Raw genomic sequence first — 13,122 nt, 5'->3', positions numbered from 1 at the left:
TCAATTTTCAATCATATGTAGTTTAGTAGACAATTCATAGAATGTGATACTTTCTTGCTAAACTATCATTACCATATAGAAGAGTATACATACCACATAAAAAGTTATTCCGACTTCAACTGCATGTGTTATTTAACAAACAATCTTTGAGTATCCTTTTTTGACCCATTCTCACCCCCAACGACGGTAACTTGTGTTGGTTGTGTTGTGTTGTGTTTGTTGAATCTCGACATTTTACATTGTTTTCTACCAAGATTGACACGGTCGACTGCTCAGTAAACTTGCTTTTTGAATCTATCTCAGCAATCCTTCTGTTTGTTTGCTTAGATCCAGCAAATGTTCCACCAAAATTCATATAACAAACTTTTTTTTACCGGAATTCAGAGCACACGGCGATTGCAGAATTTACCATTCGCGAGCTCAAATAAGGGGCCCAGAATCAAATAGGTGTTGTAAGGGGTGTTGTAAGTAATGATTTGTCGATTTTGAGCTGAGCATATCAAAAAAATCTTCAGATTTCAAGCTTTCAGGAACATTTTTAAGTTTATTTTTACGATGATTAGAAAAATTACAATAAATCGTAGAAAATTGGGTCGATTTTGAAACTCCATACATTTTGTATGGGATGAAAAATTAAAGAAAAACTTTAAATCTCATTTACTCGAAAGTGGGTTTTTGTCACTTATACCCCTTTGCTTCTAACCCTTCAAATAGAAGCTTTCGTAAGTGTGAGTAATTTAAAACCAATAATGGCCGGCACGTGCGAAAATTTAAATACTGCGATTGTGAGTTTAATAATAGTTACTTAATATACAATTAAATTAGCAGGTAATGTCCTGCAGATATGGCACAAATAATAAAAAAAGAAAACTCTTTTTGAAATTACTAAAAACAGGGTCTTCTACCAAAATAAAGATGACCTGAGTTTTCTAGGTTGCGATAGAAACGAAATTTGTATGCTCACTTGAAAGCAACGGATGGAGGTTATTTTGTTTCATTGTGCCTGCATTATCAAAATGAAAATGCCATGTATTCATTTTTTTAAATAGAAGTGCTTACAGAAAATGCGTAAGATTTATTGTTTGTTTCAGAATTTCCGTCAAACGTTTATATTTTCCAAGGATTTCGTTGCATAAATAAGAGCTTTTTGAGAAGAGCGTTGGAATTTTGCTGATTCTATTTGGATAATTATTACTTTGACAATTCTAACAGAAGTTGCTTTTACATTTCTACCAAAAACTCCTCAAAGAAAAGAAAGGCAACCAAACACTACTGTACAATAGGAAAGTTCTCATTAAAAAAATACCAGTAAACATTGCTAAAATTTTCTATAAATTTCAATTTTCCAATTGTTGCCTTATTTCTCTGAATTTCGACACGACAAACCTCGAATGTTCACTGAAACCCAATCTGAATTTTAGCAGGAACATTGACTGATATTGATTCTGCTAGAAATATTTCAAATATAGGTATCACATTTGTTTCAATAGTATAACAAATTATTATACGATCAAAGATCAAAAATTACCACAAAATATTAGTGTTTTTACTAAAAATCTCCAAAAAATTCCCCAGATTAATGGTTTTAAAAATTGCAACAGATAGGGTTTGTGTGCCATCAGTAATCTCACGCTCCCAATTTCATCCTATTCAAAAACAAGCAATTACGGCACCGATTGATTCCGTTCTTTTTGTTTTTATGCGTGCTCACTTCTAACAAAAATACAAAAATAAGAAACAAAACAAACAGTGCTTCAATCCTTTGTTTTTCGTAGGATGAAAATGGGAGCCACATGCTTAATAAGGAAACCAATACCCTACATATTGGAAAAAATGTTAAAACTCATTCCCGCTATTCACACAAATTTACTACATTCCAAAAAAATCATTTGAGATGCCTGACAGAATCCTGTCAAATTTTCTTGGGGTTAAGAATATTGAAGATGATTAGTGTTCTAAGCGCACTACCACAATTATTAACTGAATGAAAGCTTCCTCTGCCAATGACCTTTTTGCATGTGTATATCGTGTAGCAGGTACGAAGATAGTCTACGCACAAGAAAGTCAAGTAAATTTCCATTACGAAAGTTTCTGGACCGACCGGGAATCGAACCGGCCACCCTCAGCATGACCTTGCTGAATACCCGCGCGCTTACCGCAACGATTATATGGGCCCTTCGGCGTATCCTCAGGGATCCCAATTGATGACCCATGATGGTCAATTTTATACTAACCCAATCATCAAAAAAAACTTAGGTATACGTATGTCAATGTCAATGACTCGTAGATAGTACATATTCTGATTTACAATGAAATTTAAGTAGGGTTCCGTTTTTTTTTATCAAGCAGTGTTCTGAGATTCATCCTACTCAAAACAAAATACTGAAACGCTGTTCGATTTGTTTGTTATGTTAGTATTTTTTTCAGAAATGAGAATACGTATGAACAAATGAAAACAAAAAAGGACGAAATCGGCGTCGTAATCACTTGTTTTGGAATAGAATGAATTAAGGAGCGTAAGATTACTAACGGCACTCAGACCTTACATTAGCATAATACAATTAAGATAGTATATTGATAACTTTTTTTTTCAGCAAAGCCATAGCGTTCTCTAGCAAAATAAACTAAAGTATTTCTAACTGCATTTGTGACTTAAAAGAAACATGTGAACAAACTGAAAAAAATCTTACAATTAGATGTCGTCACAAGGCTAAAGGACTGCCAGGAGCCGAAACTAATAAACGTTCGCAACTGTTACAATTAAGAAGGAAATGGAATGAGGACTTGAACTGGACGGCGTTAAAACTCACCCACGCCTGCTCTCCTAGTAGAACCAGGTCGGAATCATTCGAATCACCTGGGAAGTTATCTAGAAATCCCTCAAGAAATGTTAAATTATCACGACAATATTTTCGGTTGTTTGCTTTAAAATCAATGCGTAGCGTAATGGTTTTTCAGATGCCTTGGTCATTTCAATGAATCTTTATTTTTTCCGCTTTCAGCTATCAGCATTCCAAACCGACTGTTAGATGACTAAAAGTACATTTTATTTAGCAGTAAATAAGTAAAATATAAACATGTTTCGTATTAATCTTCCAATCTATTGTCTCTTCATAAACGATAACGCCTGGCGCTATGGATTTACATAGAAAATACCTTAATATTAAAATTCTAAATGCTCTTAATGTCAACAACTTTAACAATGATAGCAAATTCATAAGAATTTTAATTAAAAAGTAATGCCATATTAATGCACTAGTCTGGTCTTTCAACTGCCATTGTTGAATTAAATGACTAAACGGTTCGATGCATCATTTCTACAATATAAACTCATTAGTGATTACCAATTGATTGGAATTCGTTAATGCTGGGCTTGAATTCAGTAATAGCTAAGGTTGCTACTTGTTCAAGATTCTATGTTTTCGAAAAAGCTAAAGGTAAGAAGAACTATTTTTTAAAACATGATTTGCAATGGCTCTAGAACCATCCGAAAGTTAAAATATGTCTAACGAGATTGCTAGTCCGATCTAACCTTACCTTCTACCATCCATCACATGTCATTCCATTATGATCGTTTTTGAACCGTATTCTTTATCATCTCTCATAAGACATTGAGTTGCATATTAGTAGTGAGAAAGGGATTTGTAGTTTTGAACAATTCGAAAGAGGACAAAATGTCTATTGTATTACTCACCGGAAGCTCAACTGTTAAAACCGTGTCTCCTATGGAAATCTTCATTCAAACCCTGGAAGCTTCCTTTGCCTTACTCTGAACCCGTTATACCTGTACCATAAACTTTATGAAGTTTATCTTCCCATGTACTAAATATAAACAACGATACCAACGTAGGGGTAGGCGGGGCAATATGGACACCCTAAGGTTTTTGCCAACTTTACCTGGCAAGATGTCAAAAAAGTTTAGTTTTTTGATACAAGTATCCTTTTAAAGTCTATTTAGCATCTATTGCATAAGAATGTTCACGAAGAAAAATGATTTATCCACTTCAAAAAATGTTTTGAAAAATGTTAGTTTTTCATGACCGTCTTCAAGCATACGGGGCAGAATGGACACCCCCATGGGGCAATATGGACACCATGAGACTTTTACGAATTTCGTACATTATTTACGCCTATAAAGTCATTTCATTACAAAACAACTATTATGGATGAATAATACGCCGAAGTAGTTCATTTTGTTCAGTTAATTTAAATTCAGGCTGTTTTGGATAAAGCTTCGTTTTTGTCGGCATGTACAGCTGTGCCTAGAACAACTATTTCCACTGCTGTCGTTTTTTGATCAATTTGTTTCACCCTATGTCTACTATAGTGAACATTTAACCGAAAATATACTGAAATCGAAGAATTTGGTTGGTTTGTGATTTAGGTTATATTTTTCCCTTGCCGCTTCTTTCAAAAAGGTGAGTGTCCATTTTGCCCCGGCAGCAGAAGATATTTCCAAACTTGATTTTTGATATAATAAAGAAGAAAACATAAACATGTTAAGCATGTAGATACAGCAAAACTATTTGCATGTGTTCTAAAAATATCAGGTTTTAATCGACCTGCAATAAATTAATCACTAAATCTTATTTTAGATGGTGTGAAAATTATAATTTCCATGCACAAAAAACGGAGGACGCAACTTATTCGTGTAAAATCAAGTATAATTTTAATTTCGAATGTTTCTTTCCTGAAATTACGTTTTAGATAAATGGACTATATTCTCCAATCATTAAAAGTTCAAAAAAGTTCGCATATTTCAAGATATTGAGGGTGTCCATTCTGCCCCGGGTGTCCATATTGCCCCGCCTACCCCTATCGACTCTATTATTGTTCTATTAGGGAGCTGTATGAACGCCAAACTAAAGATGTGCACTGCGTGTGAAACCATGGCAGGTTATAACTGTTGCTAGTTTAAGTTTTTCCCTATAAGCTTTGTTGTGATTCTGCTACTACTGTGTTTGAGGTTATTTCCATCTGTTCGATAAGTGTTTGTTCCTGTATTTTGGTGCTCGTTATTTGATCCATTCAATAAATTATATGTATAAAAAAACAGATTGATAGAGCAAAATAAAAATTGTCTACGAACGAAAACGGTTTAAAAAGCTTATTGTGGCCTGTGTACACTGAAAATGCATTTTTAGATGTTTTGTAATTTTTTGAGCACGCTTTCAATGGTATGTATGTCGGGATAGTTCGGAAGGATGCACTATTCCACTTAACCCTTGCTTTCCCACAGCTTTCAACGCGCATATCTATCTCCAAAAAGATAATTTAAAACATGTGCTTTGCAACTCTGCTCATATCTTCAAAACATTTTTTTCACTATCGAGAAGTTGTAATCATATACTTGCATCCCATTCCTCTAATTCCGTTTATTTCGAGTTCATCGAAAATCAACGTTTCTCTAAGCCTTTTTAAATGCCACTTTTAAGGTGAATATAGAACGAAGCCACACCTTGAATTTTCAAAAGCACAAATCTGAAGAACCAAAAATCCTATCGCGCTGAAAAGTTGATCGACAGGTTACCTGCTGCTGGCTCGATGAAACATCACACTTCAGGTGGATTGATAGTTTTTAGAACCTCAAACCCATGTTACCAATAATATATTTATTATTGGTAAGTAGTTTCAACCTTCACCAGAACATTATCAACGTGCGTTGTTGTCCATGTCCAAATTCGGTTCCCTTGACCTATTCTCATCCCCTCAAAGGGGAAAGAATGGGTCAATTTTCATACACTTGTAGTTTTAAGGAAAATTGACGAATTATTGTTTGCTTATCGCTTTTGTAGCTCCAAGGGGCCCGTTTATCCGTTAGGGCTTTGGGCCCTCACAATCCCTAATCCGGGCCTGGTCCTGTAGATGGGCTAGTCACGCAAGAAGCCGGTCGACTTAAAGCAATTTTAATCTTTTCTTGGCGATTGTTTGAACGATAAGTGTTTTGTCTAGTCTTACGTCGCGTATTGTGTATATGTGTCGTGTAGTTCTCACGTTAGTGCAACTGTAAGAGTAGTGTGTGTCTTTACGATATTATTAGAATAAGTTTAAATGAATGTCCTTGAGTGTTTCTTGGAGAAACGCTGTTTTTTATGCGAGGCTGATGAAGAATTTGTTGACGAATTTGAAAACAAACACTTATGCGAGCTATAAGCTGATTGTACGGGTTTATCGAACTTTTTTTTTTCTATGAAAATGATTGCGAATATTTCCTTCGGAAATTGTAGCAAGTTTTCATGGAAAAATTATTGATAGAGTAGCGAACCTTTGGGCAGCGGCCGGTATTTTGGGCACTCTTCGCTATAACTCAGTCAATTCCGAGCCAATTGACTTTTGGACACTGCTAGATAATATACGTATCTCATCGCATTCCAAAAATTGTGTCAATTAATTCCAAATTGGCGGAATTATAGCAGAAAAGTGCCCAAAATAGGACCCCTGCCGAGATGGTTCCACTTCCCTATCTAGCCGTGTACAAAATTTCAAGTCAATTGGTTTGGAATTGACTAAGTTATAGCGAAGAGTGCTCAAAATACCGGCCGCTCCTTTGGAAATTGTAGCAAGTTTTCATGGAAAAATACTTGATAATATTTGAAGAATCATTTGGCCGATACAGCCGATAAAAGTTTGGGTGAAGTGTTTGCTAAAATTGCAAGCGCAAATTCTGTCAAAAATGAAAAAAAAAAACAATTGCATTTTCGTGTTTTATTTTTTGGCAATATTCATAGAGAATGACAAAACACAATGGAATCCACATTTTGGCAGAAAAAAAAAACTGTAGTTCTGTCTGTGTTAGGGAGCATCCATTAAGTATCGCAAAAACTGAGATTTTTCGATCTCTTTCCTCCTCCTTTACGGGTTTTTCCTATACTTAATGCAACGCTTATCAAACCTTCTCATTTGGCGATATAGCGAATCATTTGGGGTAATGCGTTTCAGCAGGAGAAAGACTAGCTATCTTTGTCATTGTTAATTATAAGATTGCTGCCTATCAGAAGGCCGGCTCCAGAGGCACGTTATCCTCCATTTGGGACATTTGTGCCATCAAATTAATCAAATTAATTATAAGATTGCTGCCTAATATACTATACTAGACCGGCCCAAATACAAAAATGTCGAAAAATTCCACGAGGCACCCTCTAGAATCGTGCCTTTGGATAAGAAGAACAATCTGTGAAAGATTCAGCTCAATCGGTTGAAAACTGAGCTGGCGCAAATGATTTGAAGGTTTGTATGGGTTCAGTCCAAATATATGGGAAATTGGATGACCTCTAGTCTCTCATTCAGCACGCCGGTTTGGCGAGTTCGATTTGACTCAGATTTGAAAGAATAACAGTTGATACCCTAATGAACAACTTTGTAGAAGACTTTGTAGAAGACTAAAACCGCAACTAAATTAAGTTTTATCATGATATGGTCTACAAAGTTGTTCAGGCGCTGTCCATAAACTACGTAGACTTTTTTTCGGCCATCTCAGACCCCCCCTCCCCCCTCGTAGACTTTTATTCATACAAATTTTTCGAAATTTGTATGGAGCGTAGACTTTTGCAATACCCCCCCGTCCCCCCATAGAGTCTACGTAGTTTATGGACAGCCCCTCATTAGGGTATCAACTGCTATTCTTTCAATTCTGAGTCAAATGGAACTCGCCAAACCGGCGTGCTGTATGAGAGACTGGAGGTCATCCAATTTCCCATATAATTGGGCTGAACATCCAATACAAACCTTCAACTCATTTGCGCCAGCTCAGTTTTCAACCGATTGAGCTGAATCTTTCACAGATTGTTCTTCTTATCCAAAGGCACGATTCTAGAGGGTGCCCCGTGAATTTTGAAAACTTTTTTTTTGCTACATACAAATGTGGGCAGGTCTAATACTATACTGCCTATGATCGCATATCAGTCGCATATTTGCAGGGTTTCCTATTCATACGGTACAATTATACGATCATAGGTACATAGTATACAACTGTCCAGACGTCTCTTTCACGAGAATCTTAGCATTCATCTTAGTACCACTAAGACGACGTCAGACATTGGAGACGAATGTCACCGATATTTGCGGCTTTTTCGCCCTCGTTGGCTAGGGAGCCCACGCTCTTTTGTGCATTTTATTTATTCCTACTCGAGAGCCGAATAGCGCTGACGGGATACGGCTTTGGCTCCTCGTGTTTTTGCTCGCTTTATCGCGGCTTTGGGCAAATCAGCCTGGATCACACAGAATCTGGAGAATTTCATCAATCGATGTCTGTAGTTCATAACAGTTCGGGCCTAGTGGCCTCACAATTGGATCTCGAATACTGAGCTACAACGAAGATCAGAAATCGATATCATCATAAATTCGAGAAGTTGATCGAACCTGGTGTGATGGTTAAAGCACGTGACTATCACGCCGATGGCCTGGGATCGAATCTCGCATAGGGGAAATGGGGGTAAAATGAACACCCTAAGCTTTTGGCGTCGTTTTCAATGGAAATATGTTAAAATATTTCTTTTTCACCTTGTAATATCGTAGATGATATTATGTTCTAAACCTTTCGATTGAAAAAAAAAATGCTAGAAAACCGAGTAGTGAAAAACAGTGAGGGTAAAATGAACAATCGATGGGGGTAAAATGAACACATATATAAAATTTAATTTAAACGTGTAATTTCGATATTTTCAACTGAATGTCAGTAAATTTGATGTAAATTGTATATGATACGATTTCGATACTTCTTATATAAAGTTTGCAATGAACTGAAATAGTTATTTAAAAAAAATGTACTAAAACAGGCGAATTTTCTAATAACAATCTTATTTTGTTGCAGATATGTTTTGTTAACTTTTTACTCTATTTATGTAACGATATACGTTAGAGATTTCAGTATACCGAGTTTGAACGAAATCTTGTAAAAATTATATGAAATTTGAACCAAATGTTCTTTTTACCCCCAAGCTCTGTTTTTTTAAGTTAATTCTAAAATTTTATTAAAAACAAAAACTATTTTTTTTTTCTCATTAAATATTTTGTTTTAGAAGTAAATGGGGCACGTTCGGTGTAGTACTAGATTTGTAGTAATGAGCTGAATTTTAGTATGGTGAGAAGGTCATTTCTCCGTTTCTGCAATAAAATGGTACAAAAAGCGTGGGTATAATGATTCCTTGCCTAATTTGATGCTGTTTGAGCAAAACTTTGGATAACTATGTTGTTTATGTTGCAAAAAATGGAGAAAACAACAACACTGTTGCCCAAAGTTTTGCTCAAACAGCATCAAATTAGGCAAGGAATCATAATACCCACGCTTTTTGTACCATTTCATTGCAGAAACGGAGAATTGACCTTCTCACCATACTAAAATTCAGCTCATTACTACAAATCTAGTACTTCACCGATCTGTCCTATTGTTAGAACATGTAGAAATTTGCGAATAATTAACGAATTGACCTTATTTTCGATTAGCTCAGTTTTACATCAGACCATATTTTTTCATGATTTTTGCTATTTGCCTCATTTCAAAGTGGTTTCGTTAATTTTTAAGTCCAATATCAGCAGAAGTACAATGATTCATGTTGTTGCATAGAACCCAATCGTTAAAATATGCAAAAATAGCCTAAATGCTGTAAAACATTACCCTGTTCATTTTACCCACAATTCCCCTACTACGAAAGAGAGGAGACGAAATCTGCAAGCAAGTGCTGGATTGGAATCCAACAGGACATCGTAGCAGAGTCCGACTCCGCTTGTACATGGAACCAGAACTCCGGTGTTGGCGAACCCACTGTTGCCAGCGCTCACCTACCATACAGCAACCCTGAACCACACATATGTCAGCGTACACCGATATGACAGGTAACATCGACGGCTGTCAAACGGTGAGTATGCGAAGAAAGAACATCCAAATCAAAACAGTGAGTTAGCGAAAAATTAGCTCTGAATTAATTTGTGAATTTGCCGCATAAAGCTAAGAATTTTATAGTTGTAATCGTTATAAATCACACAAGGTAATTTTGAATTAATACTAATGTGCATAGGAATAATGAAATCTATGTTGAACACGAATTAGGTGTAGTTATCTAATCCAAGCGGATGCTGGTTCTAACCTTAGCCTTGTTGGTACCAATCGTATTTCTGCATACCAACGGTAAGATATATAGGAGTTGAATTTGTTGAATTTCTTCCAAATGATAATGTTAAATGAACTATCTAGTATCCCCAACCGCTGAAACGACTACGACCCGAAGACGATCTTGACTAGCTAGAGGAGACTAAACGTAAGTCAACTAAAATTAAGACAAACACAGTACAACTAGACATTTACGACATAATCTATGCTAAATCATGATGCTATATACACCGAAACTATAACTAATCCAATATGTATGCTTGTACGATCATTGTTCCTCAGGAAAATTATAACCTACCGCATTCCTACGTCACATTCTGGTGTTTTATTCGACGGTGGTTATAGTCTTGGAAATTAACCCTTGCAGTCCTAGTGCCGGTTGGTTCGAAAAACCAACATATTATAATTTTCGTTTATCCATTTGGGAAATGTCGAGTCGCGAAGCGCACGGTTCCGGGAAGAATGTCAAGGTGGCAAAGAAGAGCAAAAGCTCTAAAGCGAAAGGTGACGAAGTGATTAATAGTGGTGATGTGTCGATAGTGGTCACGGGAGTTCCGGAGGAGAAAACGACGGATCGGACATTAGCTGGTCGAACTTGTAAATCCTGTAAAGGCCCGGATTCTGACGAGATGGTTCAGTGTGATATTTGCGACAAGTGGCATCATTTTGGCTGCGTTGGAGTTACAGAGGAAGTTGCAGATCATAGTTGGAGCTGCCCAAAGTGCGTTTCGGCAAAATGGGTTCAACGATCGGGGTCAACTTCCAGCAAACAACTTCAACCTATTGGTGATGCTAAAGACAGCACGGATACACAAGGAGCGCAGACGTCGACGGGAGCGAGTGAGAAAGACCAGCGTAGTTCTGAAAAGGAGGTCGTCGGTAATGCTAGTCGTGGCGTAGATGCACAGGACCTGAGGAATCCGATCAGCAAGGGACATCACCAAATCGACCATGGGAATCAGAAAGTGTTAAGTATTGCGGCATCGAGCGCCTTGTCGTCTTCATCATCGCGCAGGTCTTCCAGAACACTTTTGAAGCTTCAAATGCAAAAACTGGAGGAGGAACAGAAGTTGGCTAAAGAATTCCTGGAGAAAAAGTATGCCCTATTGGAAGAGGCAGTAAGTGAGAGAAGTTCTAGGACAAGTTCCAAAAGAAGTTCTGGAACTAGCACCAGCATGAGCCGAGTACGCGATTGGGTGCATGGCAACGATACGCACCGAGAGGGAAGTGTAGTGAACTATCAAGATGTGTTTGATCCAGAAAGGCATTCTACACAGAACCCAAGTGCATTAGCGAGCGTAAATCAGTTGGCAGTACCAGGGGGGCAGTCGTTTTCTTCGCTGCAGGATCAACAGACTAACGGGAGAACCTATTCGATAAGGGCAATGTCCGGTGGATTCAGCTCGGCTGAGGCAGTTGGCAGCCGGCAACGTGCTGCGGTTGATAGGACGATGTTTGCCCCTCTACGAGACCAAAGGGACCTCGCAAGCCACTGCATCCCGATATCAAACGTAGTGCGAGATTCGTACGTTCCCGGTCACATACCATTACAGCAGTCATTTTCTAGGAGAGACCCAAGAGTTGCAGAAGACCCTGAAGATCCATGCCCTCTCACCAAAAAGCAACTGGCTGCGCGTCAAGCTATATCCAAAGACCTACCCAGCTTCTCTGGGAATCCAGAAGAGTGGCCCATATTCTTTTCGTCGTATATCAACACAACAGCCATGTGTGGGTACACGGATGCCGAGAATGCCGTCCGGTTGCAGAAAAGCCTAACAGGGAAGGCGTACGACGCAGTGAAGAGCCGTTTGATGCATCCCTCCAACGTTAAAGGAGTCATTGACACGCTTCGGATGAGATTTGGACAGCCAGAAGCTATTGTCCACTCGTTGATAGCGAAAATAACAGCTTTACCACCACTGAAGGAGGACAAACTTGAGACAATAATGGATTTTGCCGTTGAGGTTCAAAACTTCTGTGCCATCGTCGATGCATGCGAAATGGAAGAGCACATGTACAACGTGTCGCTGCTGCATCAACTCGTTTGTAGACTTCCACCATCGATTAAGCTGGACTGGGCCAGATATCGCTATACGTTACCTAGAGTCAACCTGGCAACATTCGGAAACTGGATCTATTCGTTAGCAGAAGCTGCAAGTACTGTGACAATTCCAGCAATCCAAGACCTCAAACTTTCGCGGAACGAGCCTCGTCCAATAAAAAAGAGCACCGGGTTTCTAAACGCGCATCTGGAATCAACCGAAACGGATTCGAAGCCAGATATGGAGACAGCTCGAAAGGATGCAGGTGAATGCTCGGTTTGTAAATCTAGTTGCAAAGAAGTAGAAAAATGCAAGCAGTTTTTGGAGCTGTCTAGGGAGTCTAGGTGGGCCGTAGTACACGATCTCAATCTGTGTCGTCGTTGTCTGGACAAACACAACGGTAGCTGCAAAGCCAAGGTGTGTGGAAAGAATGGTTGTACACGAAAGCACCACGAGCTACTTCATAATGAAAATCAAAAGGAGAAAGCTGCAAATCCCAAAAGTGATGAACAACAAGGAGGACAAACGGCGATGAATTCGACACGACACGAGTGCAATAGTCACCGCTCCGGTTCAAGTAGCTCTCTATTTCGTTACCTCCCAGTCACGCTTCACGGAAAGAGCGGGAGCATTCAGACTTTCGCCTTCTTGGACGAAGGTTCCAAGCTAACCCTTATGGATAAAGACCTTGCCGATGAACTCGAGTTGGAAGGAGATGAAAGCCCATTATATCTTCGATGGACTGGCGGCACCGAGCGATGCGAAAAAGATTCCCGGGTCACGACTGTTACGATTGCAGGCACACATGATGGAGCAAAGAGTTTCAAACTGGATGAGGTGCGAACGGTGAATGATCTGCAGCTGCCTCGGCAATCTCTGAACATTGGAAAGATGTCGGAACAGTACCCGTACTTACGTGGCCTACCCATAGAATCCTACAAAGGCGCCCGTCCAAGAATTTTGATCGGACTGAAA

The 13,122-nt window shown here is 38.5% G+C and overlaps 1 protein-coding gene across 1 annotated transcript in view; it reads right to left on the bottom strand.

Moving 5' to 3' along the window:
- The window catches only part of LOC115270285 (palmitoyltransferase app), a 32,385-nt gene that overhangs the window by 8,964 nt on the left and 10,299 nt on the right, over positions 1-13,122 (bottom strand). The gene's annotated exons all lie outside the window — the stretch shown is intronic.

This window comes from Aedes albopictus, chromosome 2, assembly GCF_035046485.1.
Source record: "Aedes albopictus strain Foshan chromosome 2, AalbF5, whole genome shotgun sequence".
Classification (NCBI taxonomy): domain Eukaryota; kingdom Metazoa; phylum Arthropoda; class Insecta; order Diptera; family Culicidae; genus Aedes; species Aedes albopictus.
The sequence above is the reverse complement of the archived record's forward strand: the minus strand, read 5'-3'. Positions and strand labels throughout refer to the sequence as shown.